Genomic DNA, 23,360 nt, shown 5'->3' with positions numbered 1-23,360 from the left:
GAGCACGCGGGCGGAGGGCGGAGGGGCGTGTCCCTCGACCGGCTCCTCCACTCGCTGGGACTGACTGGTTAGCCACCTCCCTGTCGCTCCGCCCCGCGGCCGTCAGGACTGGGAAATAGTCCTGAATAGGGTGTTTGTGTTTTCGATGCCTGATGAAACGGAGGCTGAGACAAATTAAGCAGCTTGCCTAAGTCATACTACTAGGAAAGGACCAGGCCTTTCACATGTACGCCTTCCTTGAATACCTTTGGTTATGACTGATATCTGAGACGAATTGCTGCGCATTCCACTTATGCTCCTCCTTTCCGTTTACTTCACTGTAGGCTGTGAAGAGCAGCAGAAGATCCCAGTGAGAAGGACAGAAGCCCCCACTTTTGTAAACTACTCCTGGCATTGGAGACTCTCAGACAGAGACACTTTGGTATTGTCAGGGTTCCATGCACGAATTTGAATTCTTCAAAGCCATTTGTGGCTTACCAGATGGCGCTAGTGGTAAAGAACCCACCTGCCAATGTGTGAAACATAAGAGATGCTGGTTCCTCCCTGGTTGGAAAGATACCCTGGAGAAGGAAATGGCAACCTAATCCAGTATTCTTGCCTGGAGAATCCCATGGACAGAGGAGCCTGGTGGGCTACCGTCCATAGGGTTGCGAAGAGTCAGACACAACTGAAGCAGCATCCAGGAGCCAGTTGTGGACCTAACACTTCAGGCTCGGGGGCAGTGGTTTCATCAATGACTTGCCCTTGCTGACCCTCACCCCAGGTAAGTGGCATTTCCTTTTTGCTCCTCCTACAGTCTATTCTAGGGTGATTCCTATTTCTCATACTCTTGGGAATTAATAAGTAACCTCGTAACACCTGGTCTGCCTTCTTTATAACTGTAAACTGAAGTCACATATCTCCAGAGTGAGTCCTCATCTCCTTGGCGTGGCCTCAAACCCAAGTTTTCATCGTTGTTATATATGCCGCGTGGTAGTGTTGCCACAGGAGTTTGTCACTGACCCTGTCAACTCGTAAGCCTTGTAAATCTGGCCTCTGAGGCTGAGATGTTCAACAAAGGTGAGGTAAGTTCCCTCAGCTGCCCTGGGCTGGTCAAGTGAGCAGGTGGGAGCCACAGGTATGTGAGCGGAAGCCCTGTCTCCGTTTCCTGCTTCCAACTCCGCCTCCCCATATTCAGCCGCAGAGATTTTAGGCTACTCAGAACTTGGGTGCAGAAAGGAAATTTACTCTTGAGTAGCAGCCTTCAGTTCCCTCTGGTGGCCAAAGGCTGTTACACAGACTGCTTGCTCTTCAAATAAGGGGGTGAACAGTTTAGTCAAGTTGTTTTCCTTTTTAACAGCTGGATTTGGGAGAACTTCAAGCTAAATAGAAAATGAAATGGGAGAAATTTAAGAGGAGGAAGATCAGGTTTATCATTTTCAAGACAAATATTTAATGCAAGTCGATTGAGTGCCTTCCAATTACAAATATTTCATCTGTTACTCTTAAGGAAAGACCATGTGAGTTTCAAATTTGTAGTTCTAATCTCACCTCTGCTGCTGTCAAGTCATGTGACCCTGAAACGTTTATCTTTTTGTACCTCTGTTTTTATTTCTAAAAGGAAGAGTTAGATTGAATGATATCTGATACATCTTATGGCTCTAAATTCTGTTTTTCTGCTAACATGTGAAACAGAGGCCTTTTGTAACTTTCAGAACATGAATAATTTTTTTGCAAAAAGGTCCCAATTTTTTTTGTTTAATGTTATACCGCTGTTGCTGGTATATGGAATAACAGTAAGCCCTATTACTGCCCCATTACAAAACAGATACCTAGAACTTGGTTTCATGCATCTGAGCATGAGAATAAGGTCAAGAAACCCTCTAGTTTTAAGCACCTACCCTCACTGTCTGTCTTTACACTAGCTGCTCTGCTCAAAATTCTCCTCCCTTGGTCAGCAGAATTGCTACCCTACTCACATATAGATCTCCATTCAAATGTCACTTCTTAAATGTGCATCCTTGACCACTCTTTCTAAGAGGCTTTCCTGGGTTACTCTCTACTAGACAACCCTATTTATTTCTTTCATAGTGTAGTAGTTTAAAACAAGTCACCCCAAGGTATGCCACTTTGGCATGTGAATTTTTTTTTTTTTTTTTTTTTGAGAATTTCATTTTATTCATGAGGCATTTTCTTCCTAATAAACAATGTTGGTACTTCTTTGGTCCATTCAAGAAGCTCTGATATGATTACATCATTTGATCTAAGATTTTTTTAAATGCCTTTTAACTTCATATCTATAGAACAACATGAGATAATTCAAAGGAATTACAATGCCAAGACTGATCTGCAGTGATAACCATAATTACTAATTAGAGCCTTTGTTGAGAAGATGAAGCTGTTATCCTTTTTTGAGGGAAAATTGCTTAAGGGCTCTCTGAATATTCTGTAAAATGTCTTATTTCTGTCCTATTATTCTATTCTTTGCAGTGGTGACAGCTGCAGAGAATTAGCATATCCATAAGAATCCATAAGCATATGGATTAATCTTATGAATTATTTTAAGCTGGAAACAGTCGAGGCCCAAAAGACTCAGGAAGAAACTTTGAGCTTCCACCTAACTGCCTGAAAGAATTAGAAGACTTGTTCCAGGAAGGAGCTATCAACACAGATAATTGTAGTGTAAAGTGAACTAGTTGTTGTAGACAGAGGAATGTTGTCAGCCAGAAAGTAATACAGGAAGCTGCAAATAAGGAAAGACTTTATTTGGAGTTTTAAGAATTGCAATTCAGGAGACACAGATTTAGGTTACCCAGAAAGAGTGTTCCAAGGAAAAGAGTCAGGGATTGTTAAAGCCAAAAAAAAAAGCTATGAGGTTGTTAAAAGTTGCCTAGTGAGAATTATGATGACTTTAGAGTCAGGAAATATTTGTCCATAAGGAATCACAATCATTTTAGGGTAAATGTGCAACAAACATACTGTCACAAGTTATTTTAGGGGAAGGGTCCAATTAGTATCTTGAGTTTCTGGCAGCTGTTTGGATGACTTCACCAGGTCAAAAGGTCAGACTCCTTCCTGGCTGAGATAGGCTGAGACATAAACCACATAAATGTGCATAAGTCACACTTCCTTAATACCTTCCTGGTTCCATTTAAGAGCGCTCTCTTAGCAATACCTACTCCATTTTTATTTTCCTTTCACAGAACCCAACAAAGTCTGTTAAATTCCTCTCTGTGTCCTGTTGTTTATCTATGGCCCAGAAAACATTTATTTACCAAACATTTGATTTTTTTTTCCTTTTCCTGTGAATTGCCTTATTTTCCTTTGAAGTCCCAGACTCCTACCCCTTTCTCTTTAGTTTGGGATGACATCAGTGCAGTTCAGTTGCTCAGCCATGCCCAACTCTTTGCAACCCCATGGACTGCAGCACGCCAGGCCTCCCTGTCCATCACCAACTCCTGGAGCTTGCTCAAACTCATGTCCATCGAGTCGGTGATGCCATCCAACCGTCTCATCCTCTGTTGTCCCCTTCTCCTCCTGCCTTCAATCTTTCCCAGCATCAGGGTCTTTTCCAATCAGTCAGCTCTTTGTATCAGGTGGCCAAAGTATTGGAGTTTCAGCTTCAGCATCAGTCCTTCCAGTGAACAGCAAGGACTGATTTCCTTTAGGATTGACTGGTTTGATCTCCTTGCAGTCCAAGGGACTCTCAAGAGTCTTCTCTAATACCACAGTTCAAAAGCATCAATTCTTCAGCACTCAGCTTTCTTTATGGTCCAACTCTCACATCCATACATGACTACTGGAAAAACCATAGCTTTGACTAGATGGACCTTTGTTGGCAAAGTAATATCTCTGCTTTTTAATATGCTATCTAGGTTGGTCATAGCTTTTCTTCCAAGGAGCAAGCATCTTTTAATTTCATGGCTGCAGTTACCATCTGCAGTGATTTTGGAGCCCAAGATGACATAGAGCTCAGTTAGCCTGACTGCTTTCGTAATCTTTCATGCTATGTGGATTCCCAGTAATACTTAATTAAAGTTTTCTCCTGTCATGTGTGTGTGTGTGTACTCAATCTCTTAAGCTTTCTCCAACTCTTTGTGACCCCATGGACTATAGCGCCACCAGGCTCTTCTGTCCATGGGATTTCCCAGGCAAGAATACTGGAGTGGGTTGCCATTTCCTCCTCCAAGGGATCTTCCTGACCCAGGGATTGAACCTGCATCTCCTGTGTCTCCTGCATTGATAGGTGGATTCTTTACCACTGAGCCATTTAGGAAGCCCCTTATGTCTCCTGTGTTATATCATTTTAATTATTCAACTAGTTAAAAGAACCAAGAGAGGAAGGGGGAAATTGTCCCCTCCCAACAATAGCAATCCTAACACTCTGCAACAACATATTTATTTAGCTAGGCATTTGTAACCCTCTGCAACTAGCATGTTTATTTAATAATAGCTGGTTATTTGTTCATTGTATCCCTTGTTAGAATGCAAGTTGCAGGAATGTTGTCTATCTTGTCCATTTCCATATCCTCAATGCAGTGTAGGCACTCAATAAATATTTCTTGAATGACCAAGTTAATGAGTAATATTTGATGGAATGCTTTGCAGATAAAGCCTTATAAATCAACAATTAGCAAATGAGGACAACTGAATGGAGACACTCAAGAATAGCAACAGGTACTTCAGCTCTTAGTTATCAAACTCTCCACATCGGAATATTCGGAAAAGCCCTTAGTTAGGAGTGTCTGGATCAACCACCCAGATCCCACTGCTTCTCATCTGGACTTTCTGTCCATCTCTGAACAGCCTGAACTGATCCCCACCTCCCATAGGTCCAGTGGGAAATAGTGATCTCCTTACATCTGGGTTCCATCCTGGTGAAAAGTGTAACATCTTTTACATAGTGCTACCCTTGTCTATTTATCTGGGTCACTATCAGTCCCAGTTTCATCTAGTGCAAGAGCAGTGTCCCAGCACCGAGAACAATGCCAGGCATCCAGCAGGAAAGCATTACAAGCTGTTGACAAAATGAATTGTGTCAGGACAGTTATACCAACTGTAGAAGGTTCTCAGGCTATCTGCAATTGCTTAGGAACTTTCTTCTTTGCAGTATGCATGTTTCAAATGTTAGGTTGCTTAGTGAAGTGGTGAAAAGAGCTAGCTTTAGAGTAAGCCACCTATGCATGACCTTGATAGGGTGAGTTCCTCCGCATTAAAAGGGGGAATAATAGCTCCTACCTCACTGGGTTTTTGTGGAGATTAAATGAGATAATACATTGAAAATACCCAGCATAGTACTTGAGACATCACAAATGCTCAGTAATTTCTAATTGTCATCTTAGTGATTGTTACTTTTGTTCCATTCTTTCTGTTTCTACTTTCTCTTCTGCAGATCTGTAGTTTGCTTCATTTAATTTATTTTTTGAGATTTAATGCTTTCCACTGTGGCTCCTGTTTTGGGGTTTTGGTTTTTTTTTTTTAATGCCTTCTGAAAAAAAATATTTTTACTAAATGGGAATTCCTCAAGCAGCTACTGAGAAATTTCATTGCCCACCCCTACATTCAGCAGGAAAATGCCCATGCATGTGATTTTTCATTAGTAAGATGTCCTTTCTACCACACTTACCATCCACCCTCACTTTAATCAAATATTCCCAGACTTTAAAAAGCAGTAAAACAAACCTTTTGTTGACTACCTTAAGTTTTACATTTGACTCTTTCATGCACGCTTATATTTGACTAACAATGATTTTCCAGATATTTTGGAAATAACTATTGATGCCTCTCAATCTATAGGACATGTTTTCCATCTCCTTAGATAGTGCTTGGTAAATAAAAAGACATATTAACAAACATCTTTTAAATTAAGTGTTTTTAATCAAAAGCACATCAACTAAGCTTTAGAAGAGTAATCTTCTTAGTATTTTAATGATTTAGTAGTTTAAATAGGAGAAGAAAGTTATCTGTGAGTCAGAAGAAAATTATTAAATTAGAATTTGTACTAAAAGTCAGCCTTTCACATGATTATCATAGTAATTTGAGTAAAAAATAAGAGTATCTATAAAAAAGATAAGATATACATCCACTTTGCCTGCCAGATGCCAAAATTTCCTCCCTTTATGCATTTGTGTGTTAGATTTATGCATTACATAACTATGCATTGAGTGAGTCAGTCAGGCCATGGGGGCACTGTAATAAGTGCTAAGATACCAAATATTAATAGACATTGTCCCTACCTTTTAGGAAAATTTCTGCCTGGTTAATTAACAGATGAGCAAGTACAAAAATTATAATTCAGTGTCATTAGTGCTATGTAGAGAACTATGCAAGGGGCAAAGGAAACTAGAAGAGGGAACTCGGGCCTGTATCAAGGGAAGGCTTTATATCAGAGGCAATTCTTCAGTTGAAACTTGAAGGATAAATGGAAGGTTGCAGACAATGAGAAAGTGGGAGAGAGAGAAGGATGGGGAGGGTTTTATACAGAGGACCTAGAATGTACATAGGCACAGACATGAGGTGTTGGGAAGACAGCTGTTGTTGAAGGGAGTATGAAGAACCCCTGGTGGGAGACAGGCATGTCCAGCTGTGTAGGGGAAATGGATTGTTCCACAGGCTGTAGTCATCTCAGGGGCCTACTGGGAGTGGATCCCCTTCTAAGGTCACTCACACTGTTGGTGGTGGGATTCAGTCCTTTGTATGTTGTTGGATAGCAGGCCTCAGTTTCTTGCTGGCTGCTGGCTGCTGGCTGCAGGCCTCCCTCTGTCCCGGCCACATGGGCCCCTCCACAAGCAGCTCACACCAGGGCAGCTGGATTCACCTAAAGCAGCTAAATGAGGGAGAAAAAGAGAAGGCCAGCAGGATAGAAAGCAGAATCTTTTTTTATAACTTTTTTATAATCTTGGAGTGTCATTGGTCACACAAAGAGGATTTGTGAGATTAACAAAGGGATTAACACAGAACGTGAATACCAAGAGGTGGGAAAGACGGGTATTTGGGATTGGTGAAGTTATATAACCATTATGAATTTAGAAAAACATCTACAAGTTATATTTATCCTCCAGTCCAGCTCTGTACTCTCCTTTGGTCTCATGCCTTAGTCTAGAAACGGAACATAATGAAAAGGGGAAAAAGTCACCAAAAGAGAAACTCAGCCACATAAACTGAAAGTACATGTGGTGCAATAACATTTGGCAACAGTGGAGCAGCTGACACAATGCTGGCCATTTTCAAGTGGCTCAACGAATGGTCCTGACGACCGAAGAAGGGCCTTCATGAAGCAGGGCAGGCAAAGTGGCCTCAGCAGGCAGTGGAGTTTGCTTTTATTTGTTTGTGTGCCTGCAAGAGACATCTTGGTGATGGGAGAAGCTTGGATAGAAATAAAGGTCCCACTGTCATGAGTGGAGATGAGGGCCATAGAATTAGAGTTTACTGTTAACATGACCGGTTTTGTCTCCTAGGCAACATAAGCTACCTATGTAGGTAAAAATTTCACTGGGAACAAAGACAAATCATTGGCTTGCTTGCTTGTGGTGAGTGAGTAGGCTTTGGTCAGAGGTCTTAAAGTGGCAGGCACTACACTGAATTCAGAACAGCCATTCTTATGTTCCTCTTGTTGCTTCTATGATCAGTCTCTGACAGGCTTAGGCTTGGAATCAAAATCTTCACTTATCAAAGAAGTGTAGGAGTTGGGACTTCCCTGGTGGTCCAGTGATTAAGACTCTGCACTTCCATTCCAGGGAATGCAGGTTCAATCCTGGGTAGAAGAACTAAGATCCTGCATGCCATTCAGCCAAAAACAAAAAGTGCAGGAGTGATGCAGGGAGGTGTGGGGTGGTGTGGGGTGATGGAAGTGACCTGGCTGTTTGTTAGTAGTTTTTCCTAAAAGGAATACGGGAAATGCAAGTTAAATTGTGACATATAAAATATTATGTGGCTTGCATATAGGGCTTATGTTGTTTAAATTTTGCTCCATACACAGTTACTTAAACCAATATTTGATAAATACTTATTATGTAATGTGAGGATATTTTTGCACAGTAGAAAAATCCATGTTTACTAGATCAAGTGCCTCATTTCCAACAATCACAGGTTTTGTAATGTGGGGAATGATTTGATTTTAGAAGTTAAATTGTGACTGAAGGCAGTGTTAGTAACCTGGGTGACTACTAGCATAATAGATTCAGTGACTGGAATGAATTAAAAGTCCTTTAAAAGTTTTTCCTGGATTGCCCTGTTGGTGCTGTGGATAAGAATCTGCCTGCCATTGGCAGGAGACACAGGTTTGATCTCTGGTCCGGGAAGAGTCCACATGCCTCAGAGCAACTAAGCTGACATGCCCCAACTACTGAAACCAGTGCACCCTAGAGAAGCCACTGCAACTAGAGAGAAAGCCCAAGTGTAGCAACGAAGACCCAGCACAGCCAAAAATATATATAATAATTTTTTTTAAATTTTAGTTTATTTTTAATTGGAGGAAAATTGCTTTACAATGTGTTGGTTTCTGCCATACAACAATGCAAATCAGTCATAATTATACATATATCACCTCCCTCTTGAGCCTCCCTCCCCTCCCCCCATCCTACGCTTCTAGGTCCTCACAGAGTGCCTGGCTGGGCTCCCTGTGTTATAGAGCAACTTCTCACCAGGTATACATGGTAGTACATATATGTCGATGCTGCTTCTTCCATTTATCCCATCTCTCCTTAATAAATTTTAAAAAGTTTTTCCTTATAAATTCCATTAAGGATGTGAGAAAAATCATAGACCAGAACACACTATAAAAAAATTCTCATGCTCCTTAAGTAGTTATAAATTCAGTTCAGTTCAGTTCAGTCTCTCAGTCGTGTCCGACTCTTTGCAACCCCATGAACCGCAGCACGCCAGGCCTCCCTGTCCATCACCAACTCCTGGAGTCTACCCAAACCCATGTCCATTGAATCGGTGATGCCATCCAACCATCTCATCCTCTGTCGTCCCCTTCTCCTTCTGCCCTCAATCTTTCCCAGCATCAGGGTCTTTTCAAATGAGTCAGCTCTTTGCATCAGGTGGCCAAAGTATTGGAGTTTCAGCTTCAGCATCAGTGCTTCCAATGAATAGCCAGGACTGATCTCCTTTAGGATGGACTGGTTGGATCTCCTTGCAGTCCAAGGGACTCTCAAGAGTCTTCTCCAACACCATAGTTCAAAAGCATCAATTCTTCAGCGCTCAGCTTTCTTCACAGTCCAACTCTCACATCCATACATGACCACTGGAAAAACCATAGCTTTGACTAGATGGACCTTTGTTGACAAAGTAATGTCTCTGCCTTTAAATATGCTATCTAGGTTGGTCATAACTTTCCTTCCAAGGAGTAAGTGTCTTTTAATTTCATAACTACAATCACCATCCACAGTGATTGAGGAGCCCAGAAAAATAAAGTCTGATACTGTTTCCACTATTTCCCCTTCTATTTGTCATGAAGTGATGGGACCAGATGCCATGATCTTAGTTTTCTGAATGTTGAGCTTTAAGCCAACTCTTTCACTCTCCTGTTTCACTTTCATCAAGAGGCTCCTTAGTTCTTCTTCACTTTCTGCCATAAGAGTGGCATCATCTGCATATCTGAGGTTATTGATATTTCTCCTGGCAATCTTGATTCCAGCTTGTGCTTCCTCCAGCCCAGCGTTTCTCATGATGTACTCTGCATAGAAGTTAAACGATCAGGGTGACAATATACAGCCTTGACGAACTGCTTTCCCAGTTTGGAACCGGCCTGTTTTAAGTTAGAGCAGGTTATTCCTTTCCTCACGCCCGCCGCGGCCTCTCATTGCACTTGCTACCCGCACTGCTTTGCACTGCAGGTCCTACCTGGGCCATCCTCGGCTTGCTCTCGAACCACAGCTCCAACCCTCACTCGCCCTACTCCAGCTACATGTCTCCTTGTTGGTCCCCAAACACCGCAAGCCTTTTCCAACTTAAAGGCTTTATACTTGCTCTTCCTTCCTCCAAGAACTTACTTCTAAGTGAGCAGTTTGTGAGCCAGCTTCTTCTTACTCTTCTTAAGTGTTAGAGATAACTTCACAGAGACTCTCCCTGACCACCCCACCTAGCACAGTCATTTCCAGTCACTTCTAGCGCCATCAATATTCTTTATTGCCTTCCTACCACTTGCAACAATGAATAATTACATGAGTTCATTCTCTCTGCTAGAATGGAAACTCTACGAGAGGAGAACTATCTTGGTCCATTTGGTTGGTAATATAAAATACCAGACTGGGTGGCTTAAAAACAATAGGAATTTATTGCTGACAGTTCTGGAGGCTGAGTCCAAGATCAGGGTACCAGCATGATCAGAAAAGAGACCACTTGTAGTTTAAAGACTTCTGTGTCCTCACATGGTGGAAGGGGCAAGGGAACTCTGTGCAATCTCTTTTATAAGCGCGCCAGTCCTAGTCATGAAGGCTCCACTCTCATGATCTAACCCCCCATCAAAGACAAGCCCTCCTCACCTTCTAACATCATCACATTGGGTGTTAGGATTCCAAAATGTGAATTTGGGGAGGTTGTAACCAGTCAGGCCACAGCAAGGAGCTCGTCTGTTTTGTTCCACCTTGAATCCCCAGAGCACAGAACAGTGCCTGGTCCACAGTAGGAGCTCAAGCGCTGACTGTTAAACGAATTAGTACATGTATGATTAAATCATGCAAAATATTTTAAATATTTTTAACTAGTTTATTTCTATAGTGTATTTAACTTGGAAGACAATTTAAGATCAAGCCACTGTACATTTCCATGCCTCTATCAGAAGAACTTATTCCTTCCTTCTTTGTGCCCTCACACCCCTAAAAATTCTTGGCCCCTCTTCAAACTATAGAGCTGATTCTGTTCCTATTGCCCTATTCAAAAACAAATAACTTAAAAGTGAGAAAGGAAGCCCTCTACAAACAGACTGCTCTCAAGAGACTATTTTGAGTGTTACAGATGCGTGGTAACTCTGTTGCAAACAGAGAGCCTGGTGCTTGAGCGCAGGGATGAGAGGATGCCCTCTCCAGTGGTGTTGCCCAAGTGGTGATCACTCTGCACCTGTGAGACTGAGCTCCCAAAATAACAGCTCCTTAGTTATAGAACCACCTCAGTGCGATCAATATAGCAAATATTAATTACACACCCTGTGCCCAGCTCTATTCTAAGCACTTTCATATATACTTCAGTTCAGTTCATTCGCTCAGTCATGTCCAACTCTGTGACCCCATGAATCGCAGCAGGCTAGGCCTCCCTGTCCATCACAAACTCCTGGAGTTTACTCAGACTCATGTCCATCGAGTTGGTGATGCCATCCAGCCATCTCATCCTCTGTCGTCCCCTTCTCCTCCTGCCCCCAATCCCTCCCAGCATCAGGGTCTTTTCCAGTGAGTCAACTCTTCGCATCAGGTGGCCAAAGTACTGGAGTTTCAGCTTCAGCATCAGTCCTTCCAATGAACACCCAGGACTGATCTCCTTTAGGATGGACTGGTTGGATCTCCTTGCAGTCATATGTACTAGAGGTCCTCAATCTCATATCCTCATTTCCAAAATACAGAAAGCACTGAAGGGCTTCCCTGGTGGTTCAGATGGTAAAGAATCTGCCTGCAATGCAGGAGACCTGGGTTTGATCCCTGGGTCAGGAAGATCCCCTGGAGAAGGAAATGGCAATCCACTCCAGTATTCTTGCCTGGAGAATTCCATGGACAGAGAGCCTGGTGGGCTACAGTCCACGGAGTCTCAAAGAGTCAGACACGACTGAGTGACAAACGCACAAACACACACCCAAAAAGCACTGAAAACAGGAAGCTTTCATAAGTCACTTGGCGGCACATCTTACCTCTGGGAGGTTCTTTATGGTTTTTATTAATAACCACTCTGCTTACTGTGTGTCTGTATGTGTCACATAAAATTCTGAATGTTATGGAAGAAAGGCAACCAGAGCACTGGCAGCATAAGCCTTTATTCCAGAATTCCTGGTATGAGAAAAAGTCCCTGAAAGGAGTGTTCAGCCTTGGGGAAGAAAGGGATTCTCATACGGGTTTTAGCAGGGGATCAGTTCTAACATAGCATGTTACAGGAGCAGTTGGTCAAGGATGGGTCTCCGGAAAGGGAGGATTCTTTGTGGCCGTCAGCTGCCACGGTTTGGGCAAATTGGAATTCCTTGAGAGGAGCAGTTCGGGGCTAAAGTCGTGTGTTGTGGCGGTGCAGGACTGTGAGGGCTCCAGTGGGGACTCCTCAGTCCTCCAGGGACTTCCTCAGTGTGTGTGCTTCCAGGCTTCTTCCAGGACCCTGCTCCAGACACTGCTGCACTGCGATCTTATATAAGATACGCCTTACTTCCTCTCTCAGGTCTGAACAAACTGACTTCCATGAGTTATCTAGCCCCAAGTTTCTCGGTTAAGAGATTATGAGCTCTTTTTATCAGCCTCATTTTATGCCTGAGGAAACTGAGGGTCAAGGAATTTACCCAAGCTGTGGCAGTTAGTGAGTGGACTAACAGACAATCGATTTTATGAAAATCATTCCCAGGTACCAGGTCAGCACCCAGTTAGGCGCTGTGCTCTCCCTCAGGCCCCTGATGTTCTGCCCTGGGCTGGAGGCAGAGGCACGGCCTCTCTCCCTCCAGAGGTCAAGGGTGAGCAGGGAGAATGCCCTCCTTGGCATTTCTATGTCTCTTGCCTCCTCAAGAGTTGAGGAGGAAGCCTGCAGTTATTTTCCTCTCTATTTTATTTCCTTTGTGATTTCTTGGGCATTGTGATATAATAAGAAACATATATTTAGTCTCTGGCCTGATTCCATTCCCAGATGGTGCTCGTGGTAAAGAACCCACCTACTAATGGAGGGGAGACATAAGAAACACGGGTTCGATCCCTGGGTCAGGAAGATCCCCTGCAGGAGGAAATGGCAACTCACTCCAATGTTCTTGCCTGGAGAATCCCATGGACAGAGGAGCCTGGTGGGCTACAGTCCATAATGTCCCACAGAGTTGGACATAACTGAAGTGACTTTTGGCACGCACACATCTGGTTCCTAGCATAGAGCTTCCAAAACCTTTGTAACTTCCTAAGTGAAAGGAGCATCTTTTGTTATACTATTTGATTTAATCCCTGACTCTTCTGCCTTGACCTCTGGGATGCGAAAGAGGTTGGAGGCTGAACTAACTAATCACCAATGACCAATGATTTATTCAGTCATGCCTATAGAATGAAGTCTCCATAAAACCCTAAACAATGAAGTTGGTTTGAGGTTCCCAAATTCCACAAGGACAGAAGCTCCTGTGCTCCAGACCTAGTCCTTGACTTACATACCTCCTCACCTGGGTGTTCATCTCTATTATATCACTTACAGTAAGTGTTCTCCTGAGTTCTGTGAGCTGCTCTAGCAAGCTATCACCCTTGAGGGAGTCATGGAAACCTCCCATTTGTAGCCAAGTTGGACAGAAGTGTGGGTTCCCTGGGGATCCACTATTGCATTTGGCATCTAAAGAGGTGGGTAGTCTTATGGGACTGAGCCCCTAACCTTTGGGGTCTGAGCAAGCTCTGAGTAATTGGTGTCAGAATTGAAGGACAGAATTGAATTGTAGGATACTCATTTGGTGCCAGAGAGTTGAAGTGGTTGATATGGGAAACCCACACACACACTTTTGATGTCAGAAGTGTGGTGAATAGAAGAAAGTTTTTCTTTAACCACTGACAATAATTTAAGGAGTTTTTTCCTGAGGATTATTTACAATAAATAAAAAGTCAGAATGATTTTTTATTGAAAGTAAAAATAAAAGTGCTTAAGGAGGCTAAAGTCTTTGGCCATGTTCTCAAGGTCTAACGGGGAGGCCAAGCCAGCCTTCCCCCCTCCACCCCCCACCCCCCTGCCGGAGCTCCCTGGCCGTGCATCTGTGGGGAGCGGCTCCCACTAACAAGCCTGCTTTAACTCTCAGTAAATCCTCTCAGGACTTCATGGGTAAGCATGGGTAAATATTTTTAAAACCTGAAATGTCACAAAAAAATTTAAGAGTTCAGTTTCTTGAGTTTCTGGCAGGTGTTGTGGATGACATCATCAGGTCAAAATGTCAGATTCCATCCAAGCTGAGACATGCATAAGTCACACTTCCTTAAGGCCTCATTTTAGAGAGCTCTCTTAGCAACACCAACTCCGTTTTGATTTTCCTTTCATACTAAAAACAATCTGGTCTTCTCCTGTTCATCGCACCTAAGCTTATTTATGACTCAAAATTCCACTTGTATTTCAGGAGATGTAATTTTGTTTGACAGGAGGTAAATACATGACATGCGGAGGTAAATTAACCCCCTTTCATGGGGCTGGCTCCAAAGCCCAGGAGGGGCTGTGAGTTGTGGAATAACTGCTAGGAAGGCAGAGGGAGGCCCGGGAACAAAGGCCACATGCAGAGCTGGCTCCCAGCCTCAGCCCAAGAGAAACATTCCTGGCTTCCTGCAACATAATAGAACTACAGGGAACTCGTTTCAATACTTCATGTGCTGGATCTGTCTTAATAAGATGTTGACATCTCTTGAAGAAATCAACTTCAATTATGATTTTTTACATGTTAACCAATGGCATCCTCAAAGAAAGTCACCCGTAATGGAGGTCTATACTATTTTTTTTTTATGTCAGCATCTCTGTCAACTTAGTGGGACTACTTTTCTCTTTAATATTTAAATTAAAATAATTCATTTACTGGGCTGGGAAGCTCAGCATTTCCTTACAGAATAACTGAGTATTCTCAGGGGATTGTGTTACTCATAACAGTTTTGGGCTAAGTTCTTGATGTAGCTTGAAACTTTTTCTTCCTTTTGTCCTAAATTTACCCCAAAAACACTTTCTCTTAATCCTCCAACCCCATTATTACAAGCTCTACTTAACCCAAAGTGTAGCTGGTTTTTGTTGAAGATTTGGGGGTGAAGTTACATTGCTATGTACCATAGCAGATTATATTAAATTAAATATTTGAATCTCTTTTCTAGAAAGTTTCCCAGGCTGCTTCAAGAAACTTTAATTTTTTTTCTCTTTAATATGAATAGTAATTTAGCTTTAGGTCCAGCCACCCTGCTGTGGGGCTATTTTCCCATGACCAAAACGGCTTTCTAATCATTATGTTGAATAAAATATACTTTTTTTTCTAAAGAAATTCTGGGGTCCATTTTTAAGCTAGTAGGTTTTTTTCCCCTCCCTTCAAATTCATAAAACTGCAAAAGGAAACTCTCACACAATGTATGCTAGGCCAATAAATTTAAGCTTTTTGATTGAAATCATCTTATTCCTTCATATCTAAAAGACAGGGAGGAATATTTAAGTGGGTCAAGGGTTATCGTGTATGCTACTATCTGTAGAATATATTATGCTGTCCACTCACTGTTCAGTTTGTCTGCAGTATCTCAGGGAGAACTATAGTTTCTGACCAATTTGGGGTTAGTGGGGTTATCTGACTAGTTCTGGCCAAGGGGCTGAAAGTGGAAATGATGTGTATCATTTTCATTCTGGTGTAAGACTGTCTTTCCTTCTACCTAGGCAGCTGATAACATTCCAGATTGTGGCTGCTCAATCCATCTGGACATTGTAGGGCAGATCCCTGCTATGGCATAGTCATCTGCAGTGAACACAGTGAGTACATATTATGATTGGGAAATAGCAATGAACCTTTACTGCTTGAAGCCACAGCATAACTGAGCCTATTTTGACTGATATATTGTCTAATTTTAATTCTTGCAAAAACCTTTTGGAATAGGTATTATTATCTCCATTTTATTGATGTGATTTCTCAGGTCACAGAGCAAATTAGTAGAATCTGTTTTCAAACCCACATTTATGCTCTCTACCCTGTATTTATAGATCCATTTATTAAACTTTACTTTCTGATGCATATCCTTACAAACTGATTCATAGCTTTTATAAATTACAAATTCTTCTGTACAGTGATACCAATAAAATAGCACCATATAATTTTTACTATGCATTATTGCATTTGATCCTTGCAACAACTCTGTAGCAGGCTCTTCTTAGCCTCATTTGTAGATGATCCAAATGAAGCCCAGAGCCATTAAGGGACTTGTCTTAAGGGAGGTAGATATTACAAGACAGAGCCAGGTCTTGAACCTAAATTTTCTGACTCCAGGTGCAGTGCCCTTTATAATTCAGGGTATCTTTCAAACTGTTAGGTAGTTAGAATAGGGAAAAGGAGTCCAAAATGGCAAGGCTAAAAGACAAGGAAGGGAAAAGCCCACGAAAATAGAACAGAAGAAGGTCAAAGGAAGGTCCGAGGACCGGAGTGAGGACTTCAGGTAGAACAGCACTCCTGCCGACATGCCTTCACGCCTCAAAGATGGATTGGCCTGCTATCTTCTAAATAAAATAGAGCTGTAACACTGATTTCTCTAAGAGCTATAACATGGTCCATTCGAGACCTGAGAGCTATAACACGGTCTGTCCAAGACCCGAGATCTGTGACCCACTGAGGGGGCTTTAACGTCCGCCACTCCAAATCCTTGGTGGGACGAGACAAGAGCCGAGGAGCGTACACTCACCTGACACCTATGGGGCCGTGACTCGGGTTTAACCTGGCTGAAACAAGCCCCCCTCAGACGAGGCCAAGCTCAGCATGAGCCCCACTCAGTCAAGCTCCGCGGTAGAAGCGAAATGAAGAAAACCTAGAGCAAGGGAAGTGACAAGAGGCCCATCATGCTGGAAACTGGGACACTGGAAAACAAACTCAGCAGAAAGCTCACACGGCTCAGTCTCAGATTCCAGAAGACCTCCGGTTAAGGTAGGAGGTCCTCGCTCCTATGGCTGGAGGGACATGCCTAACAAATCTTAATTCCTTTACAATCTCTCACTTCTCGTTTCCTTGAACCCCCCGCGAACAGGCGGGCAGCAGTGGGCGCAACTCTGGAGAGGCTACTCTTCGGTATGTCCCAAAGGCACTATCTGCTGGGCCCCAGTAGCTGTTACCCAAGCCGGTGGGGGTTCTTCTGTCCTTACTCTTCTCTGTGCCAAGGATCAGGCCAATGAAAACTGTGAGCACCGGTCAGATATTTAGCAAATTTTCCAGCAGGCTATGAAGGGGATTCCTTGGCACGTTTTTCCCACTGCTTTTTCCTCCTGTCCTTCAGCTCTCTCCCGGGACTCGAGCCCAGCCAAAAAGTAAGAGGTGGATTTGTTAGAATTCAGAGAGAAGCACATGCTTCAGGGTGTGGGCCATTGCCAAGGGTTAGGAATGCTGCCTGGTTAGGTTTTGCCAGTGGGGTCAATTCATATGCTAATGAGTGGGAGGATCATCCCAGCCATTGGGGAACCACCCACTCCTCCCTCTTTTGACAGTGCCTTAGAGCTGTTCTGCCACCTCTGGGTGTGTCTTTTGGCTTACAGATTGGGGATTAAGGTTTACTTGAATTTGACTTGTCATCTTGGACCCAATTGATTTTAATTGGTTCACGTTATGCCCTTGTGCTGTGTCATCTTTCAAAGGTTGTGCTCTGCCCCCTTCCCTCCTGTTTCATGCTCCTTTCCTCAGCCCCATCCGGGCCCACAGTGTTGCCTCTACAATCTTCTAGAGGGACAACCAGAAAATAGCTGGCCTTGGGAGGGAAATCCTGTATCCCCTAATCCTACCTAGCACTGGTCACACTGGAGATCTTGGGACGCCCAACTCCAGTCCGGGGGTCCCAGGAGGTCATCACGCCTTGACCTGCCTAGGGATCTGGTCCTTGAAAGGTTGTCATGCCTCAACCTGCTTGGGGATCCGCCAGTCCCAGGGGTCCCAGGAGGTCGTCACGCCTCGACCTGCCCAGGGGCCCAATTCTCAGGAGGCCGTCACACCTCGACCTGCCCGGGGATTCGATCTCTAGGAGGCTGTCACGCCTCAGCCTGCCTGGGGATCTGCACCCTGACCCGGGACGCCTGGCTCTCAGGTTGCAACAGTACTAGGTAGGATGAGCTTACATCATGATATCTATTCCCATCCATGGTGGGCAAACCAGCAATGAGTTAAGATTACAACCCCTTAATCCTACCCAGCACTGGTCACACTGGAGACCTTGGGGACGCCCAAACTCCAGTCCGGGGGTCCCAGGAGGTCATCACGCCTTGACCTGCCTAGGGATCTGGTCCTCGAAAGGTTGTCACGCCTCAACCTGCTCAGGGATCCGCCAGTCCCAGGGGTCCCAGGAGGTCGTCACGCCTCGACCTGCCCAGGGACCCAATTCTCGGAGGCCGTCATGCCTCGACCTGCCCAGGGATTCGATCTCTAGGAGGCTGTCATGCCTCAGCCTGCCTGGGGATCTGCACCCTGACCCGGGGACACCTGGCTCTCAGGTTGCAACAGTACTGGGTAGGATAACCTTCAGAAAGACTCACCCCTAAGGAAGTCCACCCATGGAAACAGAAGGAAGCCTATTACTTGTGGGACTGTGCCCAGTCTCAGCAATAACTCAGGAGCCCAACGAGAACCCCATTGCAGAATTCCCCTTTCTGGAAAGGCTAAAAGGGGCCCTCCAAAAGTTTACCAATCTAGACTCAGACTCTTACGAGGGACAGGTGATTTTAAAGGACAAATTCCTGCCCCAATGTGCATCAGATATCAGAATTAAGTTACAACAGCTACAGCAGCAGGACTCTGCTGCCTCTTTAGATGAGATGATCCAGACAGCCACCAATACCTTTTATAACAGAGAACAGGAGAAGGAGGCCAAGGCCCAGGAAGGGAGAGAAGGAAAGAGACAAGGCATGCCCAGATGCTGGCCGCCCTCCAGGGAAGCCCTATGGCAAACCCTGAGTCCTTGAAGGACAAGGCACGAGGCAAATGCCTAATCTGTAGACAGGCAGGGCATTGGGCCAAAGAGTGACAAGTCTCCTAGAACTGGCTTGCCACAAATGCCATCAACTGGGACATTGGGCGGCACTCTGCCCTCAGGACCCAAGAGCCTCAAGGTCAAGTGCCAAGCCTTCCCTCACGATGGTTCAAGAGGACTGGCCCGCTCCAGCCAGCCCGCCTGTCACAGATAACCATCATGGGGCTGGAGCCAAGGGTGCAACTGGATGTGGCAGGTAGGTCTGAGAATTTCTTGGTTGACACAGGGGCTACCTACTCTGCTTGAGCTCCTACTCCGGAGCCTTCTCCTCCCAAACCTGTACCATTTTGGGTGCTACAGGAAAAGCAACTACTAAAAGATTCACCCAAGCACTTCTTTGTTGCTGGGATGGACAGATATTCTCCCACCAGTTCCTGGTGGTCCCTGAGTGTCCTACTCCCTTAATGGGAAGAGACATACTCACTAAACTGGGGACCACCCTTGTGATGGGAAGCTTTTCAGCCCCTAGGGCCCTACAGCTTCTGGTTACTACTGAAGAATCCATTACACCTTCTCCAATAGAGAGAGAACAAAGACTATGGGAGGACAAAATTAACCCCCAGGTGTGGGACCAGGGGATTCCTGGACGAGCCCACCAAGCTGAACCGGTCATCATTGTCCTCCGAGATCCCACTCGGTTTCCTAACCGGAAACAATATCCTCTCAAAAGAGAGGCTCGGGAGGGACTACAGCCTTTAATAAATAAATTCCTTGCTTGTGGGCTATTGGTCCCCACCAGTTCGCCATGTAACACCCCAATCCTCTCAGTAAAGAAAAAGGATGGAACCTGGCAAATGGTTCAAGATCTCTGGATCATAAATGAAGCTGTAGTCCCCCTCCATCCCACAGTACCCAATCCCTATGTAATCTTGGGAGAAATCCCACCCAGTGCCAAGTGGTTTACAGTCTTGGATCTCAAAGATGCATTTTTTTGCATACCACTGGCTAAAGAATCCCAATATCTTTTTGCCTTTGAGTGGGAGGCCCCAGGAGAAAAGCACCAACAGATGACTTGGACAGTATTACCTCAGGGGTTCAGAGACAGCCCCCACCTGTTTGGACAGGCCCTTAGCCGGGATCTCCTAGATCTGGACCTGGGACCTAATGGGAAAATATTACAATATGTAGATGACCTACTAATCTGCTCTCCAGATGAGAAAAATGCCCAACAACATGCAATTCAGGTTCTAAACTTTTTGGCAGAGAGGGGATATAAAGTCTCCCATGCTAAGGCACAGATGGTCGAGACAAAGGTCACTTACCTGGGAGTTCAGATTACACACGGGTCCAGGAGGCTGTCCTCTGATCGGGTACAAGGAATCCTCCAGTTGCCCTCCCCCACGACTCGAAAACAATTGCGAGCTTTCCTGGGGCTAACTGGGTACTGTAGAATCTGGATACCCAACTATGGTCTAATTGCCCAGCCCTTATATGAAAGCTTAAAGGGACGAGATGATTCAATCCCACTGATGTGGGGAACTCCTCAAAAGAAGGCAGAGGCTACACTAAAACAGGCCTTAACTCAGGCACCTGCCTTGAGGTTGCCAGACCCAGAAAAAGCATTCCAACTTTATGTCCATGAAAAGAGGGAATAGCCTTGGGAGTGTTAACTCAAAGGTTGGGATCTGAGCCCCAACCTATAGCTTACTTATCCAAGAGACTTGATCCAACTGCCCAAGGCTGCCCCCCTGCCTTCGAAATTGCTATTGCAATCATGATAGAAGATGCTTTAAAACTCTCCTTTGGGGGCAAACTAACTATTTTTACCAGCCACCAAGTAAAACAACTCCTAAATGGGAAAGGCCATTTATGGATGTCTGATCAAAGAATCCTCAGATATCAAGTAATGCTGATGGAAAATCCAGGCCTCACTATATCCCCTTGTGAGGTTCTTAACCCAGCCACCCTCCTGCCTACCCCTGAGGGCTCTCTCCCCTTTCACTCTTGTCTAGAAACCTTGGACCACTGGACAAAACCCTGAGAGGGATTGTCAGAAGATCCTCTGACCAATCCTGAGGAAATCTGGTACACTGATGGAAGCAGCTTTGTCTTAGATGGAAAAAGAAGAGCCAGATATGCAGTAGTCTCCAATTTTGAGATCATAGAGGCTAAGCCTCTGTCACCAGGTACTTCAGCCCAATTAGCTGAGCTCATAGCCCTGACCCAAACTCTAGAGCTGGGAAAAGGAAAAAGAATAGCCATTTACACTGACTCCAAGTATGCCTTTCTGGTGCTACATGCACATGTGGCTATTTGGAAAGACAAGGGGCCACTTGACCACCCGAGGGTCCCCAATCAAATATGGTGATCAAATCCTTAGACTCTTGGAGGCAGTCCATCTGCCCACTGAGGTTTCAGTCTCCCACTGTAAAGGACACCAAAAAGGGAGCACGGAAGTGGCACGAGGGAACCAAGCAGCTGATCAGGCAGCTAAGAGAGCAGCATTACAGAACCATGACCTAATAGGGGTTGCCACCTTAGTTCCACAGACTAATTTCTAGATTAGATTGCCAGAAACTCCTTCATATACTGAAGGTGAGACTCTTAAAGCTAAGAGTGAGGGCTTTCAAGAAGATCATATGGGGTGCCTGCAAAAGGAGGGACTCCTGTTTCTGCCTGGGAACCTCCAGTGGAAGTTGGTTAACTCCTTACATGCCAGCACTCATGTAGGGGAGCAGGCCCTCCAAGGATTACTAGAAAGGTCCTTCAGAGGAACAGGCCTCCAAACAACTGTAAGGCAAGTGGCCTCCTCTTGCCCCACTTGCCAATTAAACAACCCCCAAGGAGCTCGAAGACCCCAGCTGGCCCAGCCCATCCAATGATGTGGGACCTACCCAGGAGAGGACTGGCAGATGGACTTCACCCAGATGCCAGTTTCTCAAGGGTATAAATACCTATTAGTCATGATAGATACATTCACAGGATGGATTGAAGGCTTTCCCACCTGGACTGAGAAGGCTGAGGAGGTGGTAAAAAAAAAAAAAAAAAAAAACTGCTCCATGAAATCATTCTGAGATTTGGTCTGCCCAGGTCATTACAAAGTGACAATGGGACATCATTTACTTCTAAGGTCACCCAAGGGGTCTCTAAAGCATTGGGCATTACTTATTATCTCCATTGTGCCTGGAGGCCTCAGTCTTCAGGAAAAGTAGAAAGAGCCAACCAATTCTTAAAATCAGCGATAAAAAAGATAACCTGGGAGACCTCCCTGGGATGGAAGGAGGCTTTACCAATAGCTCTCCTCCACACCCGTATTGCCCCTAAGGAACAGGTTGGTTTTAGTCCTTATGAGATGCTGCTATATGGGAGACCTTTTGTTTATGTCAGTGACCTCTTCCTAGATCCAGAGGTTCAGACCCTCCAGTCTTATACCATGGCCACTGGGCAATTCCAACAGGATATACGCTTGTGGGGTATGAACCAGGACCCAAAAGACTCTAAGGAGTCACCACTATATGCTCCAGGGACTCAAGTCCTAATTAAAGTCTGGAAAGATGGGTCCCCAAAGGCTCAACTCCAGCCCACATGGAAGGGCCCCTACCCTGTAATACTTTCTACCCCCACAGCAGTCAAGGTACCAGGACATGACTCCTGGATTCACTACTCACGAGTCAAGCCATGGAAGAAAACAGAAGAGGACACTCAATACACCTGTGAGCCCCTGGGAGATCTCAGATACCTATTCAGGACTACAAATGAGTGCCATTCTAATGAACACCCCCAAAATCTGGTTTCTGGGGGATAAGATTTCTCAGGATAGCTCTAAAGAGCCAACACAGCTTGACAGAGATTGTACTCCAAAACAGACAGGAGATAGATCTTCTGATCCCTGAACAAGGAGGGACTTGAGCCATCCTGGCGATGTGAATTTAGAATTGGCTAATGCCCCTACTAGTCCTTGCTATGCCATATTGATGCTGCTTATGATTATTATCATAATAATTATGTATTATCAATTGACTAACCTGTCTTGTCTCTGCCCAGGTCAAGCTACAACATGCAGTGCCAGTTCAACAAAGATATAAAACTACAGCCAACCATGGAAAATATCACTCACCCTTAGATGGACACCACTATAAGGACTCTGAGGCTTGAGACTAGCAAGAGGGGGAGGCCCAATACCCCTCGCCATCCCAGTTCAGCAGGAAGTAGCCAGAAAGACCTCGATGCCCCTATTCCCAAAGAATTGGGCCTCCCATCTCTTGAGGGGGGAATGTTAGGTAGTTAGAATAGGGAAAAGGAGTCCAAAATGGTGGTGGCTAAAAGACAAGGAAGGGAAAAGCCCACAAAAATAGAACAGAGGAAGGTCAAAGGAAGGTCCGAGGACCGGAGTGAGGACTTCAGGTAGAACAGCGCTCCTGCCTAAGCCCAATTTGCATAGGGCAGGCCCAGGGGGAAGAAAAAAAAACATATAAAAAGAGGAGCCAAAGGGCTCTCTCTCTCCCCGCTCGCACTGGGGCGCTCTTCTCTTTGCGTCTTTGGATCGACGTGCCCTCACGCCTCAAAGATGGATTGGCTTAT

General features: G+C 44.7%; 1 long non-coding RNA gene across 2 annotated transcripts; it reads left to right on the top strand.

The window, feature by feature from the left end:
* The first annotated feature begins 92 nt into the window (after window positions 1-92).
* LOC139033503 (uncharacterized) lies at window positions 93-23,136 on the top strand. 2 transcript variants are annotated; one of them, XR_011486054.1, is made up of 3 exons: window positions 93-763; window positions 15,505-15,597; window positions 22,824-23,136. It is a non-coding gene; the product is annotated as an uncharacterized lncRNA (long non-coding RNA). The 2 variants fall into 2 exon arrangements; XR_011486053.1 differs by lacking the exon at window positions 22,824-23,136 and adding an exon at window positions 20,792-21,819.
* Window positions 23,137-23,360: the final 224 nt, after the last annotated feature.

Source organism: Odocoileus virginianus, unplaced genomic scaffold (genome assembly GCF_023699985.2).
Source record: "Odocoileus virginianus isolate 20LAN1187 ecotype Illinois unplaced genomic scaffold, Ovbor_1.2 Unplaced_Scaffold_12, whole genome shotgun sequence".
In the NCBI taxonomy this organism is placed as follows: domain Eukaryota; kingdom Metazoa; phylum Chordata; class Mammalia; order Artiodactyla; family Cervidae; genus Odocoileus; species Odocoileus virginianus.
This window is presented reverse-complemented; position numbering and strand designations above follow the sequence as displayed.